The sequence below is a fragment of the Nuphar pumila genome, chromosome 2 (genome assembly GCF_984573655.1).
Source record: "Nuphar pumila chromosome 2, dmNupPumi1.hap1.1, whole genome shotgun sequence".
Classification (NCBI taxonomy): domain Eukaryota; kingdom Viridiplantae; phylum Streptophyta; class Magnoliopsida; order Nymphaeales; family Nymphaeaceae; genus Nuphar; species Nuphar pumila.
The window spans coordinates 51,145,176-51,166,069 of NC_143250.1; positions in this window are offsets into that span (position 1 = coordinate 51,145,176).

A 20,894-nucleotide genomic window follows, 5' to 3' on the forward strand; every position below is an offset into this window, starting at 1 on the left:
GTATTTGCCTCTCAGAAAACTTTTAGGTGCCTGCAATGAATATTGAAAACCATGATTTCAGGACACAAAAATTGAAAACCTGAAGAAACCATTCAGCAAGATTTTTTTTTTGCTTTTGCCTATTGGGCATGATAATAACAGCCATAGTTAGATGCACAGACCTCAGTAACCCAATTGAGATAGACCTCATTGGACCTCTTGCAGATGACAACATAGAAACAAAATATTCACCTCCATCTACTTATCTGCCTCAATCAAATGTGCCAGCATTTCTTTTGAAGCTTTTTGAATTAGATTGAAGAAGAAGAGAGGTTAGCACAAGAGAATTATATTGAAGAAGAAGAGAGGCCAGCGCAGGGGTTTTAGATTAAAGAAGACAAGAGGTCGCAAAGGTTTTAGATTGAAGAAGACGGGGGCGCATGGGTTTTTAATATTTAATTGGATCCAGGTCGGGTAAAGGATCCGGGTTTGATCCTGTACCGGAACCTTTTCTAAACAAATGGGGAGCTCAGGCCTTAAAAATGGGCCCCTAAATTTTTTTTGGGCCCAGGGGCCCTAAGGACCAAGCCTCATTGGCCTCTTTACCTTTGGCTGACACCCATGAGATTTGAACCTAGACACCCCCATCAATTGGTCTAGGCCCCATGCCACTATGCCAAACCCCCTGGATCTTTTTTATTTTTTTAAAGGCAAGCTGGGGTTAGGCAGAACCCTACCAGTTATACAATAATATCATTGGGATTCAAACTTGCAAAACACAAGGTGACATGTACTAGCTGCTCCTACCAGTCAAGTGGGCCCTCGTTGGTCAAACCCCTTGGATCTTAATCACAAGTACCTTTACACATAATTGGATTTAGATATTTGTTGGATTCAACTGCAAGCAATATTATAACTTTTACCGCGCAATTATTTTCATCTTTGTCAAACATGAGTGGTGCGTTCCCCTTTCAACTTTGAATATTTTTGGCTAGGGATATAACCAGGTCTTAGTTGGCTAAGATCCAGGCATTACTGAACCTGACCTAAGAGATTCAAAAAATCAATTGCCAACACACCACATTTTGCAACTCAAAAGAATATGATTTTACTTTTAAAAAAATATGATCCAAGGTATAATCTCTACTAAAGAAACCATGCTAAAGACATCTATTAGACAGATTGAGTTAAAGAGAGAGGTGTCATCGACTCAAGGGGCACACTTCAAGTAGAGGCAGACCCGCCAATCACTTTTAAAAAGAGCTAGGACTGGTAAATGAACCGAACAGCTTGTAACTCACTTGGTTTAGCTCATCACAAACTTGTTCATGATCAGCTCATATAGCTAACAAGCCAAGCCACACGCAGCTCATTTAGCTTGAGAAGTCCATCCCAAACACAGGATGTTAGGCTCAGCTGTTCGGGATCACTTGGCTTGCGTGTAATTTATAAAGCAAAGGATGCATAAAAAAATATGAGCTATTAAATTTAATATATATATCATGTATAAAAAACATGATTCTTTTATATGAGCCAGCTCGTGTTCAACTCAGTTAAATATGAGCACAAGCTGAGTCACAAGCAATGGTGTCAGTATCGGTGTGTATTGGCTGCCAGCTGATACGTAACGTATCGGCAAAAATTTGCTACGCTTCACCCCTGAACGAGCTATTTTCTTATAAAATATAAAAAAAAACTTAATTTTTTTTAATATTTTATTAGCTTTAACATGTATCACATATTTTTTAATTATTTTTTGGGTGATTCAGAACTATTCACTTGAGTATCGGTATCGGGGCCGCATTCACCTGAATCGTTGACCAAACGATACAAGGACGATACCGATACTGACAACATTGGTCACAAGCTAATTAATCCACTGGTAAACGAGCTAAGCCCGAAGTTCGGTTCAATGGGCATTGTCTACCAAGCCTAAGAAGACGTAGACTTGTGGGTGCCCCCACAAATGATAGACCTGGCCATGTTCTCCTAAAGCGATATTGTGCGTTTGTTACTCTATTTTCCCTTCCGCAACACAAAATCATGTGCCTCACTTTTCACCAATTTGTCAGAGGTTTGGATCGTGTCAACCCTCCTATTTTGTCATTCTCTTAGAACCCAAAAATGGATCCAAGAGAGCATGGGGCATTCAGTCGTGTTCACAATATTTATGAGCTTCCTTTTATCCCATCTGCCCTAAAAATTAGGACCCTTTTGTCACCACGCTAAAAAGCCATGCATATTCCTGCCTTTCAGTTTTTCTGTGAAAATATTCCTCTCGTTCTTGACCATCCCAAATGGCTCCGACCATCATATCTTGCCACTCAGTAGTAAGGGAGGAGAAAACTTTCAAAAAACAGAGAGAAAGCACAATGAAAAGCAAAGATTGTGAGATTTTAAACTGCTTTGACATTATAAAAGAAATTTTATTAGTAAAGAAGTTGTTATATTAATGTGGCAAATGGTTTGTGCCTTTGTGGCAGGTCCACAACTGCGGCCTTGTATGAAATATGGACTGTAATGAACGTTCTGTATCAAGGTGCATGTCAAAGTGGCCACTGAACTAATTTTTATGTTCTCGCTAAACCGTTGAAATCAAAACTGAAACAGAACTTAATGCTGAAGTGCACCTGAACCCATAAGCGCTCTGATAAATCGTTGATGGGTATGATCTTTCAGAACTTGTATACGTGACCATTTTTCTTTCTTTAAACCTAATGAGAGAGTAACTTAATTCTCTTTTTGATAATGGGGGTCTGAAGAGAAGGCATTATATAAAGTTTGAGGACCATAACCTAATGTGATTAGAAGTCTATCTCCAATTCAATCTATTACAGAATTGTAGACAGAACAAGTTTCTCCACATGGTATATCATATCATATGAGATATCACATGGCCCAACCAGATTAGATCATATAAACCGGGCCTCAACCTAAGACAATCTTATAATGTGTAGTTCAACGACCCACACAAATTTTTTAACAATCTCCCACTTGGGCTACATACGTAACCTTATAATCACAAATTATAACCTTATGAGATCAAAACACTGTCTTATCAATTGATATCTCTACCAATCCGATCCATTGATCATGTCAACATAGAACCGATCTTCATTACAAATAACATAATTGGGCCCATCAATGATTACATATATCGACATAACCAAATAACATGGATCAATTATAAATGTGAAACATGGAAATTACATACAATGTAATTAGACATGCCTATTTCTAACTAGTCCTTTCTTATACTTTAGTGATATCACAATAAAATGAGTAAAGAATGAAACCAAAACTTTAACTTTATACCAAAGTATCAAAAGGAACTTTATTATATCATAGAACATTTAAATACAAACTCTCACTAAACCAACATATCATAAAATGATAAAACACTCATTCGAGCAGTATGCTCATGAAAGACCTTGGGTGACAAACCTTTAGTAAGTGGATCTGCAATCATGGAGTTTGTGCCAATATATTCTATCGATATTTGACCATTGTGCAATATTTCTTTAACAACAAGGAACTTAACATCAATATGCTTTGACTTCGATGAGCTCCTGTTGTTATTAGAATATAGCATTGTTGAATTATTGTCATAAAATAGCTTTAACAGTCTCTCAATATTATCCAAAATATGTAGTCCTGTGACAAAATTACGTACCTATATCCCATGGTTGGATGCGTCATAACAAGCTACGAATTCAGCTACTATGGTGGAAGAAGCAATGAGTGCCTGCTTGGTACTCCTCTAGAAAATAACTCCCCCGGCCAACAGAAAAACATAATCTGACATGGATCAACAACTGTCTTGACATCCCGCAAAGTAAGAATCAAAATACTCAATGATCTCCAACTGATCTGACTTCCTGAATGTAAGCATGTAACCTTTTGCTCTCTGCAAATACCACACAACTCATTTGGCTGCTTTCAAATTATTCATACCCGAGTTACTATGATATCTGCCCAATATCCCAACAATGTATGCTAAATCCGGACACATACATATCTAAGCATACATAAGACTTCCCACAGCAGATGCATAAAGAATATGTTCCATAACTTTAATTTCAGACTGGTGTTTGGGGTACTGAACAAGACTGAATTTGTCTCCTTTAGCAACATGAATATCTTCTAGTTTGCAATCTTTCATGTCATACCTTTCCAGAATCCTTTCAATACAACGCTTTTGCGATAATCTAAGAATACCTCAAGAACGATCTCGATGTATTTGAATCTCTAATACAAAAGAGGTGTCCCCAAGATTTTTTATTTAATTTTTTTTTTGTCAGAAATCTCTTGGTTTTATGCAGTATAACTATATTATTACTAGCAAGCAATATGTCATCCATATACAAAACCAGAAAAAATAAATTTACACTCATTGAACTTATGGTATATGCATTCATCAATCAATTCATCTCAAAACCAAATACAATGACAACTTGATGAAATTTATAATACCACTGACGAGAAGCTTGCTTAAGTCCATAGATAAATTTTGATCATGCATATATTTTGTATCTTATACATACTATTTTATGCATTATCCATAAAAAAATCACATTAAAAACTCATTCTTATCAGTGTTTTTAATAAACTACTTTAAATTAAATAATAAAGGTAAAATCACATATTTCAAGCTCTTCCCTATGTTTTTCAATGTTTAGTTTAGTTTCAAGCTTTTTAATTAGTAGTCTAATTAGTTTATAAGTGTTTAATTAGTATTTTACTTTGTTTAGAATTACCTTTTTATGAAACATATTTTTCAAGAAGTGCTCATTTGAAATTATTAAAATTTTAATGGAGTTTTTAAAAAGTTGTGTTTTAACCTAACTGTTTTAATATAAATAGTGTTATTCTATCAGAGGGGGGAGTCTTTTCCTTCAAAAAATTTATGTGGCTTCTCCTTCCCCTCTCTCTTCTCTTCCTCCTCCTTCTCATTCCCAACCAGTTTTTACTTTTTGCTCTTCCTCTTTCTCCCTCTTGTTCTTCTTGCTTCTAATCTCTTTTGGCGCTGATTCTTCTTATCCACATCGTCAGAGGCACATGCAACTAAGAGGTAAGACCACATTTTTCTTCTCAACCCCGCCATCGGAGGCGAATTGTGAGGTTTGCTTTTTCTCCTCTGTCTCTCCATAGTTTATTATTTAGATTAGTTTTTTATTTATTCCATAGAATACATGCATCATATTGCATCATGGCATATAACATAGTTTAATCTTCGTTCATGTGTTGCATTTAGTTTCAATTAATTGTTTTTATTCATTGCAAAATAAAAAATAAATAAATAGATTAATTTAGTTTTAGCTGATTTTCTTGATTTTTGTGTAGAATAATATTATTTTATTCAAATAAGTAGATTTAGCATAGAGTATTTTTTATATTTTAGTGATTTTTAATTCAGTTCATGTTATATCTAGGTTAGATTTAGTTTAGATTAAATTTTTGGTATTAATAAGATTTAATTTATTTATATTTCTGAAATAGCCGATTTAGGACTTTTGTAGTTTCTTTTAATTCTTTTTAATTTTTATAAGTAGATATGAATATTTTCTTTTTATTTTCAATATTAGGTTAGCTTAGTTATTGTTAATTCATGTTCTTGATTGTTTTTTATTGCTTTAGTTAGTTTTTATTTAATTAATAACTTAAATTAGAAATTAATAAATAAATAGATTAGTTATTTTAATTTTTATTATTTCAATCAAATAGATAGTTTTATTCACTATCTTTATTAGTTAGTCAAATTGTTATTTACTTTCAAAAATTAATTTTTAATACTTAGATTAGAACATACTTATTTTAGATTAATTATTGTTTTTATTTAAATAGATTAATTTAGCCGAATGAGATAGTTATCAATTTCTATTTATTTAGCAATTTTAATTCACATGTAATTTCTGTTTGTAAGTTAATTAGATCAGTTTGTATTAGTTTATATTATATTAGATTAATTAGTTTGTTTAACATAAATTAGATTAGATTCAAAACAATTTAGCTAATTCCCTTTTCTTTATTTCATTAACGTTTTTTAGCGTAGTTAATCTTGATTTTCTTTTTATCATTGATATAGTTATTTTAATTAGATCCAATCTTCATTATTTCCATCCCTCATGTTCAGATTCTTTTAGTTGGTTAGGTAGTTTGATGTTTACCTGTTCTTGTAGTTAATTGAATTCTTGCATAACCAATTAGTCTTGTTTTATTGTATCCTTGATGTAAGTTAGTTTTCTTTATTTCTAGATTGTTAAATTGGTTAGAATCCGTACAGTAGTGATAGATTAGTTGTTATCTTGTCATTTAGCTAGTTTGTCATTTAGTTAGTTCATTATTCTGGTTAGTTTTGGTTAATGCTCATGATTCAATTCTTGTTTCTTGACATTTATATAATTAATTAGTTAGCAAATTAATGCTTGATTTCTTGATTCTTTATTAATAGTTAGATTTTGAAGTAGTTCCAGCATGTTAGTTATAAATTAAATGAGTTAATTCGTTAGTTTGTTACTTATTCTTGTTAATTAGTTATTCGTTAATAGTTAGTTTTAGTCAAGTTTTGATTTTCGGCTAGTATAGTTTTCTTGTGTTATTAATTAGATTGTTAAATTAGTTGTTACAAATTAGTTTTTTTATTGTTATTTAGTTTGTTTGTTTGTTATTTTGTCTTTTAGTAAATTAGGTTGTTACATGTTAGTTAGTGTGTTATAGATTAGTTAGATTCTTATTTTGTGATTTTTTATCAAACTAACATTGAATTTTTGTTTAGTTTTTCTTTGTTTTGTTTTTGTTTTTGTTTTGTCTAGAGGTCCCTAAAAGGTCCCTTCGAGCCTTTAAAAGAGCCCTTTTGGCCCCTCAGAGGGCCCCTTAATATAGCCCTTATCACCTGAGAGAATAGTATATGAGCCTACATATCCAGGTTGTTATCATACACTTACAGCTCTAGGTTCATCTGAAGCAATAGCAAATTAAAGGACTAGAAGCTTAAGCATTGAAGACCCTATTTTTCTTTTCTTTTAGATTAGGGTTGTTTATTTTATTAATTTGAATTTGTAAAAGGCCTATAACTAATTATTATTTGTTTAAGCCCTCCACAAAGGGTCGTACTCTCAGTTGATTAGTTAATTAATTGTTTTTATTTTCAATACAATAAAGAATAGATTTTTGTGGAATACAAAGTTTTCTCTCATTTCCTAAGTTCAACTCGGACTCTACCCTAGTGTGAACCGGTTTTTATTATTTGGTGTATGGCTTGCACAAAACCATTTTTATCAAAAATATCTTTTAAAATTTATTTCATAAAACTTACACTAAATTTCTTCAGTTTGCAAACCATTTTCTTATCATCGTCTGAGACAAAATATTCTGGTTGAACCATGTATATTGTCTCATCGATGTCCCCATTAAGGAATGTAATCTTAACATCCATCTGATGCAACTATAAATCATGATGAGTCACAATTGCCATCATAATCTTAAAAGAGTCTTTCGTAAAAACCGGAGAGAAAGTCTCTGTGTAGTCAATGCTTTTCCTTTGAGTAAACCTTTTTACAGCAAAACATGACTTATATCTTTTGATATTACCCTTTGAATACCTTTTGGTTTTAAATATCCATTTGCAACCAATGGGTTTCACACTTTCAGGCATTGAGACAAGATCTCACATGTCATTGTCCCTCATAGATTTAATCTCCTCATGCATTGCTTCAATCTACTTTTAAGAGTTAGAACTTTGTGTGGCTTATTAGAAGTTGATTGGATTATCTTTCCTTAAGCCAGTATTACCCTCATATTCTTGTAGAAAGATAATATAATCATCTAAAATTGTCCTTCTCTCTATAGTAGATTTTCTTAATGACACTAGTTTTTGAGGTGTTTCTTGAGGTTGTTGAGTTTGAACTGAAGGAGTAAAAACTTGATTTTGGATAAGGAGATATAATGCATTGTCTTGATCTGAATTTATGGAAACAATGTTAGAAATGAAAATATGATCATTGTCAACCACAACTGTAGGAAGAGAAAAAGACTCTTCTTCAAAAGCAATGTCTTTGACTTTATCACTCCCTTCAAACTCAGCACCCTTAAATAAGCAAGCATTTCTCATTTCAAAAAAGGACTTATTCAAAGGGTCATAAAACTTATAGCCCCTGGATCTTTCAGAATGCCCAACAAAATAACAGTTAACTATTCTATAATCCATTTTCTTTTCGTATGGCCTATAGGGCCTAGCCTCAGTTGAACATCCCCAAATATGAAAGTGTTTCATACTAGGCTTTTTGTCTGTCCACAATTCATATGGGGTCTTGGTTACTGCTTTAGAGGGTACCATGTTCAAAACATATGCTACAATCTTTAATGCTTCTCCCTAGAGGGACTCTGGTAAAGTAGAATGAGAAACCATACTCCTTACCATATCCTTAAGAGTCATGTTTTGTCTCTCAGCAACACCATTCATGCTAGGAGTGCCTGACATAGTATACTGAGGGATGATCCCACATTCCTCTAGGAATTTAGCAAAGAGCCCTAGACGTTGTTCACTTGATCCATCATATCTACCATAGTACTCACCACTATGGTCAGATCTGACGACCTTAATTCTTTTGCCAAGTTGGTTTTCAACTTTAGCCTTAAACGATTTGAACACATCCAATGACTGAGACTTTTCATGAATCAAATATAGGTATTTATAATGAGAATAGTCATCTATAAACGTAATAAAATATTATTGACCATTCTAAGAAGTCATAGGGAAGGGTCCACAAATATCTGTATGGATTAGTTCTAAGACGTCTGTTCTCCTCTCAGCACATAATTTTCTTATGTTTATTCTTTTCCCTTTTATACACTTAACACAAACCTGAAGGTCAGTGAAATAAGGAGAATCAAGAATCTCACTTGACACAAGCCTTTTAATTCTTTGTTTAGAAATGTGACCTAAGCGCTTATGTCATAATATAGTAGAATTCTCATTTATTGATTTTTGTTTTGTACCATGAGAACTTAAATGCAAGATTTCATTAAATGAGGCAACAATATCAAATAAATAAAGGTTATCAACCGTAGATAAAGAACCAGTCCCAATAAGTTTTGAATCGAGAAATAATTTAAATTCATTATTTTTAAATAAACAAGAATAACCGTATTTGTCGAAAATAAAAGTAGAAACCAAATTCTGCCTAAAAGATGACACAATAAATGTTTCTTTCAAATCTAAATAATTTTCAGCCTTCAATAGTAACCTAAATGTCCCTATTACCTCAACTTTAACTGTTTTGTTATCGCCCACATAGATGAATCTTTCAACATCAATTGGTGATCAACAACTTAGGCAACCTTGCATAGACACACTTATGTGAATGGTAACACTAGAATCCATCCACCAAGTGTGTTTGGGCGCAAAAGTCAAATTAACTTCAAAACAAACCAAAGTAAGAAGCATACCTTTCTTCTCATGTCATGCATGATACTTGGTACAATCCTTCTTTATGTGACCTTTCTCTTTGCAAAATAAATAATTAGACCTTGAGTCATGATGTTTTTTCTGTGATTGAGGGTCAACTGTAACTTCTTTAGTCCTTTTCTTTTTCTTAAACCTATCCTTAGAGGTCACTGTCAAATGAGCACTCTCAATCTTCTCTTGCTTCATCTTATCCTCCTCTTGCATACACTGTGAAATGAGCTCATTAAGAGTTCATTTATCCTTCTAGCCGTTATAATTGACCTTAAACTGACTGTATTGTGCAGTAAGGGATATCAAAACCAAGTACACCAGTAAGTCCTCAAACAACTTTTACTTTAATGTCTTGAGTTTTGAAGCAAGATGAGACATCTCCATAATGTACTTCCTAATATTTTCTTTGCCCTTATACCTCATTAAGACAAGACTTGAAAGAATAATACTTGTCTCAACCTTTTCGTTTTTTGCAAAATGCTTTTCAATTTCTTCAAGAAAATGTTTGGCATTCACCACTTCAGACATAGTGCCCTTGAAGGATTCAGGAATTGCATGTTTCATGATCATGAGACTCATGTGATTAAATCAATCCCATCGCTTGGAGTTCCTTTTATCCTCAGTAAAACTCCTATCCATAAGAGTAATGGGTTGATTTTCTTGTAGTGCAAGATACAAATTCATACATACAAGAACAATCATGACATTCATTTTCTAGTTTTTAAATTTGAAACTGCCCAAAACAGGGATTGAATTAATATTTGCAAATATCATAGAAATAGAAGTATTAACTGAATCAAGAATAAACAAGTTCATGATTAACATACATTTTTCACATGCATTAACACAAAATAACATATTTAAATAGTGGTGAACCCCATTACAAGATACCCAATACAACATTGACATTTAGTCTTTGGATAAAAATGTTAACTTGTAAGTGGTACTCTCAATACAGTAATCAAAGACAATTAGTCATGTCAAATAACGAGCCTTTCTTTGAACTCACTCGTTATTCACATGAAAAACCATATAATTGTCACATATTTATTACTAAAAGTATATATTTGGGTTCGGCCAAATAGTGATTGTCCTTTAGCTTGATCACTATTCGCATGAACTACAAACATATATACATCGCAATATTCTAAAACGAATTAATCTATGCAATTGAGGTTACTTTGACAACGTATTGATTCAATTAATTCAATTTAGAATATTGTACCCAAAATTTAAAATAATGTCAATGTTCAAATATGTCAATACATGCATATAAAAATAAATAACGGAAAATTATAACATGCATGGGCCTTAAATAACTGAAAATGACCCTCCAAAGTGACCCATAATGAACGCCTAATAGCCTTATAAAATGCTCAAATAAATTTTTTTTATAAGACACAGTGCACAGATCCGGCCAATCGGGCCTGACCAGACCCACCTGCGAGTTCCAAAATTGGTCTAACCTGAATCGGGTCAGACCCAATGACCCTGAAGTTAGGTATAGGCCTATACTGTTGGGTTAAATCTAACTAGGTCCGAACCATACATAACCCCAACCTGACTCGGTCTAACCCCTCAACTTGATGGGGCTGAACCAGGTCAGTAAGCCCCTGCACCCTGAACAAGATTTAAACCGGTTCGGCTCTAACTGGGTGCCAAACCAGGCTTGTTTACCTGATAAGCCCGTACCCACTAATGCACAGGACCAAACTGGTCCTATGCATAAATGAGAAATTGGCCAAAGTTAGAGTCTATTTTTTCTTGTAGCAGTTATAACTGACCTTAAACTGACTGTATTGTGTAGTAAGGGATATCAAAACTAAGTGCACGAATAAGTCCTCAAACAACTTTAACTTTATTGTCTTTAGTTTTGAATAAAGATGGGACATCTTCATAATGTACTTCCTAATGTTTTCTTTGCCCTTATACTTCATTAAGACAAGACTTGAATGAATAGTACTTGTCTTAGCCTTTTCATTTTTCACAAAATACTTTTCAATTTCTTCATGGAAACGTTTGGCATTCACCTCTTTAGATATAGTACCCCTGAAGGATTCATGAATTGCATATTTCATGATCATGAGACTTATGTGATTAAATCGATCCCACCGCTCAAAGTTCCTTTTATCCTCAGTGAAACTCCTATCTGTAAGAGCAGGGGGGTGATCTTCTCATAGTGTAAGATATAAATTCATACATACAAGAACAATCATGACATTCTTCTTCTAGTTTTTAAAATTAGAACCGCTCAAAACAGGGATGCAATTAATATTTACAGATATCGTAGAAGCAGAGTTATTAACTAAATCAAGAACAAACAAGCTCATGATTAACATATATTTTTCACATGCATTAATACAAAATAATGTATTTGAATAGTGGTGAACCTCATTACAAGATACCCAGCACAACATTGACATTTAGTTTTTGGACAAAAATGTCAACTTATAAGTGGTACTCTCAATACAGTAATCAAAGACAATTAGCCCTGTCAAACAACTAGCTTTTCTTTGGACTGACTCATTATTCATATAGAAAACCGTACAATTGTTCCATATTTATTACTAAAAATATATATTTAGGTTATCCCAAATAGTAATCTTCCTTTGGACCGATCACTATTCGCATAAACTGCAAACATATACACATCACAATATTTTAAAATGAACTAATCTACGCAATAGAGCTTACTTTGACAACGTATTGATTCAATCAATTCAATTTAGAATATTGTACCCAAAATTCAAAAATAATACCAATGTTCAAATATGTCAATATATGCATATGAAAATAAATGAAGCACAATCATAACATGCATGGGCCTTAAATAACCGAAAATGACCCTCCATAATGACCCATAATGCATGCCTAATAGCCTTATAAAATGCTCAAATAATTTTTTTTATAAGACATAGTACACGGATCCGGCCAATCGGGCCTGACCGAACCCACCTGTGAGTTCTGAAGTTGGTCTGACCCTGAAGCTAGGTATAGGCATGTGTTGTTCGGTCGGATCTAATTAGGCTTGACTCATACAAGACCCCGACCTGACTCGGTCCAACCCGCAACTTGATAGGGCTGAACCAGGTTAAAAAGCCCCTGCACCTTGAACAAGACCTAAGTTGGTTCGGCTATGACTGGGTGCCAAACCAGGCTTGTTTACCTGATAGGCCCATACCCACTAATGCACAGGACCAAACTTGTCCCAAGCCGATCTTTTAGAATAGGATATGTGCAGTGCCGAGCTCTACTGAGTGAAAAATACATCGAGTGTAAGAATGCATAGTATGCATTCGCTTGATCGGTGACATGCGGTGGTAGCACGACATGTGATAGGCATCAATATCGTCGTTAGCGCATCACTGTATGGTAGCATAAATGTGGAGCGTTGTTCGGTTAAGTAGTGCCAGTGGATTAGAGGATGTTTCCGTTGAAGATTTGGTTAAGGACCTCTCAGCTTATAAGATTATCCAATGCGTAGCAGTTGGATGCACGGGTATGCATGTGGGTTAGGGCTAATTCTCCCATGGATCACATTAGGTGATTTCAACCAAGTATGGTGACTCGGAGCTAGGCGAGTAAATACCTAGGCGTCGATGAATGAGTTTGAGTGGTGTTCTTCGCTATGGTGTTCAATCATCAACTGGTCTTTGTACTAAGAGTCATAAGGTCTTGTTCCTTCAGTGGTGAGGTTTTGCTATTGTTACGACAATGAAGTCATACATGATACTTCAAGTACAAGGTTTTGATGATGAACAAGTGAATCAACTCCATTTCAGCTAAGGCAATGAAGAAAGATGACAAGAATTGATAAATTTGATGAAGAATCTTTGAAGACTAGTGTGCAAATGTAAAATTCATTAAATGTCTTAGATTCTTGTAAAAGCCTTACTTAGAGTGCATATTTCAATTGCATTTCACCTAAAAAGTCTTTAGAAAAACTTTTTTAAAAGAACCTTTCATGAAAATCGTTTTAAAAAACTCTTTACTTAATTTTTCATGTTTATTAGTCGACCAATAGACTCACCAGTCAACCAACTTTTTTGTGTCAAATTTTTAAAGCAAAAACATCAATTTTCTGAATTAGTCGACTGAAGTTTTTCTTAGTCAACCAGACAGAATGTCTGTTTTTTGTAAAATTTAGCAGCAGTCGACTGAAGGTTTTCTTAGTTGACCGAACAAAATGTGTGTTTTCAGAAAAATTTTAGCAGGAGTCGACTGAAAGGTTTTTCAGTCTACTGATGATTTCATCAGTCGACTAATTTTTTTAGTACTAAGTTTCAAACTCTAGATTTTAAAACGGCTCTGTTAAACACATTAGTCGATCGACGATAACTATCAGTCTGCTAATATTTGATTTCAGTCGACTAACTATTGTTCTAGTCAACTAATTTTGCCATTTTTTTCTTAAAACTTTTAAAAGGCGTGTATTTTCATTTTTTAAACAAATTGTATGTTCAAAAGTGACTGTTTTGACACTCTTTCATACCCTTAATGTATGAAATTTTTCAACTATAAATATGAGTGCATTCCACACTCAAAAACATCGAATCCAATTGAATTACAAAGATCAAAATCTTTGTTTTTCACTCCTATTCATTCAAGTATTCGTTTTCTCACTCACTTGATATTTTCACTCTAGTTTTTCACTCAAATTCTTTTAAGAGATAGTGGATTCGTGAGTTGAGTATTTCAACAACCTCAGAAGCCAATTGCATTTCATTTGCGTTTATAAGAAAGGCTCGTAGGTTGATTGTAAGTGTGTTTACTTATATTTTTCTGTAAAAAGAAAGGACTCATTGGTTTAAAGGAGTTGTTTGCTTTCAGTAGGGTTGTTACTGAAAGTGAGACCGGATTTGGTCTGTATGTTCTTGTGGTTATACAAGGTTGATAGTGAAAATCTCAAGCGGGTTTTGCTTGGGGACTGGATGTAGGTTAGGAAGACCGAACCAAGATAAATTCTTGTGTTCTTTGTGTGATTGCTGTGTGAATTTCAAAATCCTTCAAAATTCCAAGATGTTATTTAAAAGCACTATTCACCCCCTCTAGTGCTTGTTGCCTCAATCCTACAACACTTTCAGCTATGTCATGCTCATGGAGCTGTAATACACTTCATGACATGCAAGGCAAAGGCAAAGTTTGTGCCTCTTTCAAAAGTGATAGCTGATATGGGATGATTATGCACTAAGCGGCATGGAATACACATTTGGAAATACACTTGATCAGCTTCTGCTAGGCAGTTGTGCATGGGATGGTGCGCAGGGTCAATGAAAATGATTCAGCACATGGAAAGGTGTTGGTACGCGACCTTTAGCCGTTAGGCTGGCCAGCTTGGCGTGTCGTGGGTTTACAAAGCATTCTATGCCTATGATAAAGCAATAGAAAGGCTTACGACGCTAAGGAAGGACTGTCGCACCGCACTGGCTTATTGAAAAAAGTAAGCCCATGACAAATTGACATTATATCAGAAAGATTCATGGAGATCTTGTTGTTTATTGTGTGCGACACTGAAGAGGATAATGATGGTTTATCTTGGTTACACAAATTTTTTGCAGTTGAAGTGTGGTTGACTGAGCACAAAAACAAGATGTTGCCAGGATGGTATGGGACATCTTGGCGATGACAAGCAAAAGTAAAAGGTTGTTATTCAGTTGGCTAAGAGAATGCAGATAAGCCAAAGATATCTATCAGTTGTGCATTAGGCTCACAGGTGGACTGTGATGTTTGCCTTGTGCATGCAGAGAATGCACGTTGGATTCAGCTGAATGGATTTGCACTTTTGGGTATGAAAGAATCAATTAAACTTCTAGATACTATCCCAAGATTATAGGTTAGCGGAGTGCCCACATTGAGAAGAATGCTTGTTGTTTTGGTCCCTTGAATTGGCAGATCCTTAATGGATTGTGTGTGCAGAAAAAGTTATTGTTCGTGGCTTGTTGGTTTTTGTGGGAACATTTTGCTAACTCTAAGAAAGAGTTACATCATGTTGTCTTCGGGAGGAGAGTTATAACGTTGGGACAAAGGTGCCCATGTGAGGACAAGTATCCAGGAAGACGTTTTGAAGGACTACTTTAGGGTGATACGCAAGAAGGCATCCCCACTTGAGGACTAGTTCAGACCATTGGAAAACCACAAGTTGGTGCTTAAGGGAGTTGATATCCCTACAACACGCATTGGTGGTCGTCTTTCTCTGCGAGGACCATGAAGGGCTTGGAATTGCCCTTTCTGGGGTTGGAAGACACCCCCGCCATGAGCATGAAGATGACAAGTTTGTCGTGTGGGTGAAGATAACTCGTTTATATTTGAGACTACACTGGGGTTTCACGAGCAGAGAAATGCTCGATGTTGATAAAGCAGAAGACCATTGTCTAAGTGATCAAAGATGCGTTAAAGGTATGGTACTTGACATGTTAAAGGTTGCAGCGATGGTGGATGTAAACCAAAACAAGTTGAGTAGGTGGAAGAAAATGAGTAAACCAAAGATAAGTACAAAGAAAAACTGGCATATCAGTGAAGACTGTGTTCTTACTTGCACCAGTATTGTCGAGGACGACAATGGTTTTGGTTGGAGGAGAATGTCCCTGGCCGATCTTTTAGAATAGGATATGTGTAGTGTGGAGCTCTACTGAGTGAAAAATACATCGAGTATAGGAACATGTGGTATGTGTTTGCTTGATCGGTGACGTGCAGTGGTAGCACGACATGCGATAGGCATCAGTATCATTGTTAGTGCATCGTTGTGTGGTGGCACACACGTGGAACATATTATCATTGTAAAATTTTACTTTTGTAAGTCAAACTAACTTTTGAAAAAGTTTTGAAAAAAAGTCGCTTCATTTTAAAATATGGGAAAATTCTGTAGAATGAGACTAGCCTGTCGGTACGAGGTTCAACTATTCCTGGCGCCATTACTAGGGGTAATCGAACCAATGATCAATCATGTGATTTGTTTTGCTCAACTATCTGAATCGATATTCTATTCCTAAATGCACAAAGAATCAGGGATGTGCTATGAATTTTGGAATTTTTTGACTAAAAACGTGATGTATGCTTTGAATATTTGAAAATAAACATTAATAATGCAATGAATCATGATTAAATGCATGAATAACTGAAAATAAACATTAATATGATGAAATAAAAATAAAAATGCAGGGAAGCATGATAAAAAATTTGATTAAGCCATTAAAAGAGGGATTCAATCCATAGAGGGATCAAATCTCGATCATTTTTCGGGCATCAATGAAATAAATGAAAGATGAAGATTGTTAATGGATCAAAACATGTAAAGCACATTAGAAACTCAGTTGATCGTCTTCTTGAAGCTCTCACACATTTTCTTGAAGTGAAAAGAAAAAGAAAATCTACACTACAAGGGGCGACAATGGTAGATTTAATGAAAAATAAATAAAAATTAAGAAAAGAGAAGAAGATCTTACCTTAGAGCTTCAATGGAGGAGGCTGCTGGAGGAGGAGGGTTTAGGAGAGAACAAGATGATCTAGTCAACCCCCCCTATGGGGCTATTTATATATTTTCAAAACTCTTAATTAAAGAGTTGGATTTGTTTTAAAGAGTTTAAAAAAAATCAAAACAAAGGGGGCAATCTTTCTTGGAGAGTTTCAACCTAAAAAAACTATAATTAATTAACCCTAATTGACTCCTAAATAACTTCTAAAAATTCTCAAATGTGGCACCACCTATGTGGACCCACATTTGGTTTTTAGAACCTTAAATAAAAGTCTAAACAAGGTTAAAATACTAAAGCGAAAATGGAGTTTTAAAATCAACTAGATTTTGACTTTTCAAACTTCTAACTTAAGTAAAACACTAACTAAACCTAAACTAACCTAAATACCTTCAAATGTGGCGCCACCTAATGTGGGTCCCATTTGGTTTTTCAAAAATGATTTTAAAGGGTAAAAATAAAGGGGTTAAAAACGAGATTTTCAAGAAACTTTAAAAAGACACCTACATTTGTGATTTTTTTGTATTTTTGAAATAAGTAAGACATGCAATAAAATGAAATTAAATAAAGATTAGAAAATTAGGGTTTGGCTCCCCCTACAGGGTGGGCTCCACTTGAAAAAAAATCAAGAATTGATTAAAAATTAAGTTTAAAATGAATCCAGATCATTTTTCTATGAAAAATGTTTTGAAATAAGGAATGTAAAACCCTGGGGATTGGCCAAATAGAAAATATCGATTTAAAACCTAGGTTTTTGAAATTGATTTCGAAAGAATGGTTTCAAACTCAAGTCTGGATTTGATATTTTGAAAACAAAAGTGTTGGATCTCAAAAATGACATGCAATGATGTGAAGTGCGATCAAATGACATAAAATGACATGCAAAATGCAAAACCCTAGATGAGAGATTTGAAGTCTCGAACCCTTGACAGAGACAAGGAATTGGAAATTCCCGTTCGAGGATGAGAATTGATGATTGGATATCAGATCTGACATTGGATCCAATCTAAATATGAATTGGGTCTCGAATATAGCTAAAAAATTTAAGAAATGAATTGATCTGAGCCCAAATTGATGCTTGTATTGACTTGGAAAATGATAAAAATGATGTTTCAGATAAAAATGACCTGAGGAATGATTTTGCCCCTGCAGGGCAAGGAGTGACACTAAAAATAAGATTTTAACTGGTTTGAAGTAGTTTAAGCTAGTTTAAACTAAATTGAACTGATTTCTAGAGTTTCTAAAGTCGGATGAACTAAAAAAACATTGACTCAACTAAACTTCTAGACTGGATAATAGAGAAATGACCCAATTCTTAGTAAAATGATGAGAAATTAACACTGGAATGAAGTGGGTTACGAAAATGTATTGAGGGTGAGCTAAAATGAAGGTCGCTTATACTGAGGTGAACTAAGTCTGGAGCTCAAACACTAGCTAGACTGACTAGACTTAGTTCAATTTCAACTAAAATGAGCTGAAATGGGCTAAAATGGATTCCAAGACTATGGAAAATGGATTTAAACTAGAACCAGACTACTTGAACTCCTAATAAGCTCAAGTTAGACTCAGGGAAACAAGTTTGACTGGACTTGACTGTCTCATAAATAATTGACTGGGATTCAAGCTAGAATTGAGCTCATTTCTCAAGAAATGAACTAATTTTAGCTGAAATGGTTAGAAATGAACAAGATTTGCTCATCGTGAGCTCAGGTGAGCTAGAAATGACTGACATTCTAATTGTTCTGAACTCAAAAATGAGCTTGACTGGGTCTAACTTGTAGGGATCTAGGATGACCTAGGGGTAAAATGGTAATATTACTGACAAAAGAGTCAAAATGACACCTAAACTAGAATGGATCTAGGGTTAGACTCCCATACTATCCTACAGGGTTTGCATCTATGAAGGGGGGCGGGGGGGGAGGGGGAGGGGGGTGTCTGAAAATGAATAAGAAAAATTTGAGGTGTTTACATAGCGTTGTTTGGTTAAACAGTGTTAGCAGATCATAGGATGTTGCCTTTAGAAATTTGGTTAAGGACCTCTCGACTTGCATAATTATCCCATATGTAGAGGTTGGACGCACGGGGGTGCGTGTGGGTTAGGGTTAATTCTCTCAGAGATCACATTAGGTGATTCCAACCGAGTATGGTGACTCGGGGCTAGGCGAGTGAATGCCTAGGCACCGGTGAATGAGTTTGGGTGGTGCTCTTTACTATGGTGTTCAATCATCAATTGATCTTCGGACTGGAAGTTGTAAGGCCTTGTTCCTTCAGTGGCGAGGTCTTGCTATGTCGTGCGCATGGAGCTGAAATACACTTCATGACATGCAAGGCTAAGGCAAAGTTTGTGCCTCTTTTGAAAGTTATAGCTGATATGAGACGACTATGCACTAAGCGGCATGGACTACATGGAATGTGCATTTGGAAATACGCTTGATCAGCTTTTGCTAGGCAATTGCGCACCGGGTGGTGTGCAGGGCCAATGAAAATGATCCAGCACATGAAAAGATGTTGGTAAGCGGCCTTTGGATGTTAGGCTGGCCAGCTTGGCGCATCGCGGGTTTGCAAATCATTCTATGCCCATGACAGGGTGATAAAAAGGCTTGCGACGGTAAGGAAGGACCATCACGCCGCACTGGCTTATTGAAAAAAATAAACTCGTGACAAAACTGATCCTATGCATAAATGAGGAATCGGCCAAATGCCTGACCCAACCTAAGGCTGACACCCTGTTATCATGCAAAATTTTACTTTTGCAAGTCAAATTGTCCTTTGAAAAAGTTTTGAAAATAACTCACCTCCATTTTTAAAATACGCAAATTTTTTGTAGAATGAGACTCGCCTGTCGGTACGAGGTTCAACTGTTCTTGGCGCCATAACTAGGGGTAATCGAACCAATGATCAATCTTATGCTTTGCTTTGCTCAACTGTCTAAATCGTTATTCTATTCCTAAATACATAAAGAAGCAGGCATGCGCTATGACTTAGAAAAAATGTAGATTAAAAACATGATGTATGCTTGTCAAAATTTGTTGAAAATACTTTTAAAAAGGGAAGTTGTTCTGAGAAAATTGATTTTTAAAGAAAGAAAATTCTGATGCTTTTGAGAAAATTGATTTTTGAAGAAAAGTCGGGTAACTTTGAGAAAATCGATTTTTTTGAAACTGAACTCTGAAATAAATCAAAAGAGATGGGTGTGGCCCTATGAACTTTTTTATGATGCAATCTAAACTTAGATGATGCATGGATACAGTTTATGAAAATATTTTTTGAAGGATTTGAGAGAAACCATTTATAAAAGAATTTTTATGCCTTATAGAATTTAGATAAGATAGATTTGCCACATATCCCTGACTATGGCCATGAATATGTATTGAATATATCTCATTTGATTCTAAAAGGAAAAATACTTGGAAAACTTTAAAAAATATGCAATGATTTCTGAAGATGGCCTAAGAGTGTAGGTTGTTTGTAACTTAAAAGAAGATGATAAATTTGAGTTTCACTCGTATTCTGACTATAGTCATAAATACGAAGTTCACTGATTTTATCAACTCTTTAGAAGCAAGTGCACGTGCTATTCGTGTTGACCATTGTAAATTTGAGATATACATGAATGACAAGCAATAGCAATGATATATCAAAATCAAACTATATGCAAATGTATCATAAGCTAAACAAGAAGCCAAATGTTCTTATTCCAATATTATAATTACAATTTACATCAATAATTGAATTAAAATAAAAAAAGAAAAAAAAGAAAAAAAATCTAATCTTGAGTTTTTCTGTAAAATTAGCAACAAGTTAGTAGACAAATGTAGGCTTTTCTGGATTCATCCAACAATACTTGAAAATTGAGGGATTTATCCAGATATAAGCCTTTTTCTCATGCTTATGTAAAATAAATAAATAAGGGATGATGCATGAGTAAATAAATAATGAAATTAAACAAATTTAAAATTTGGAATTGAGGGGAAAATAACCAAAATACA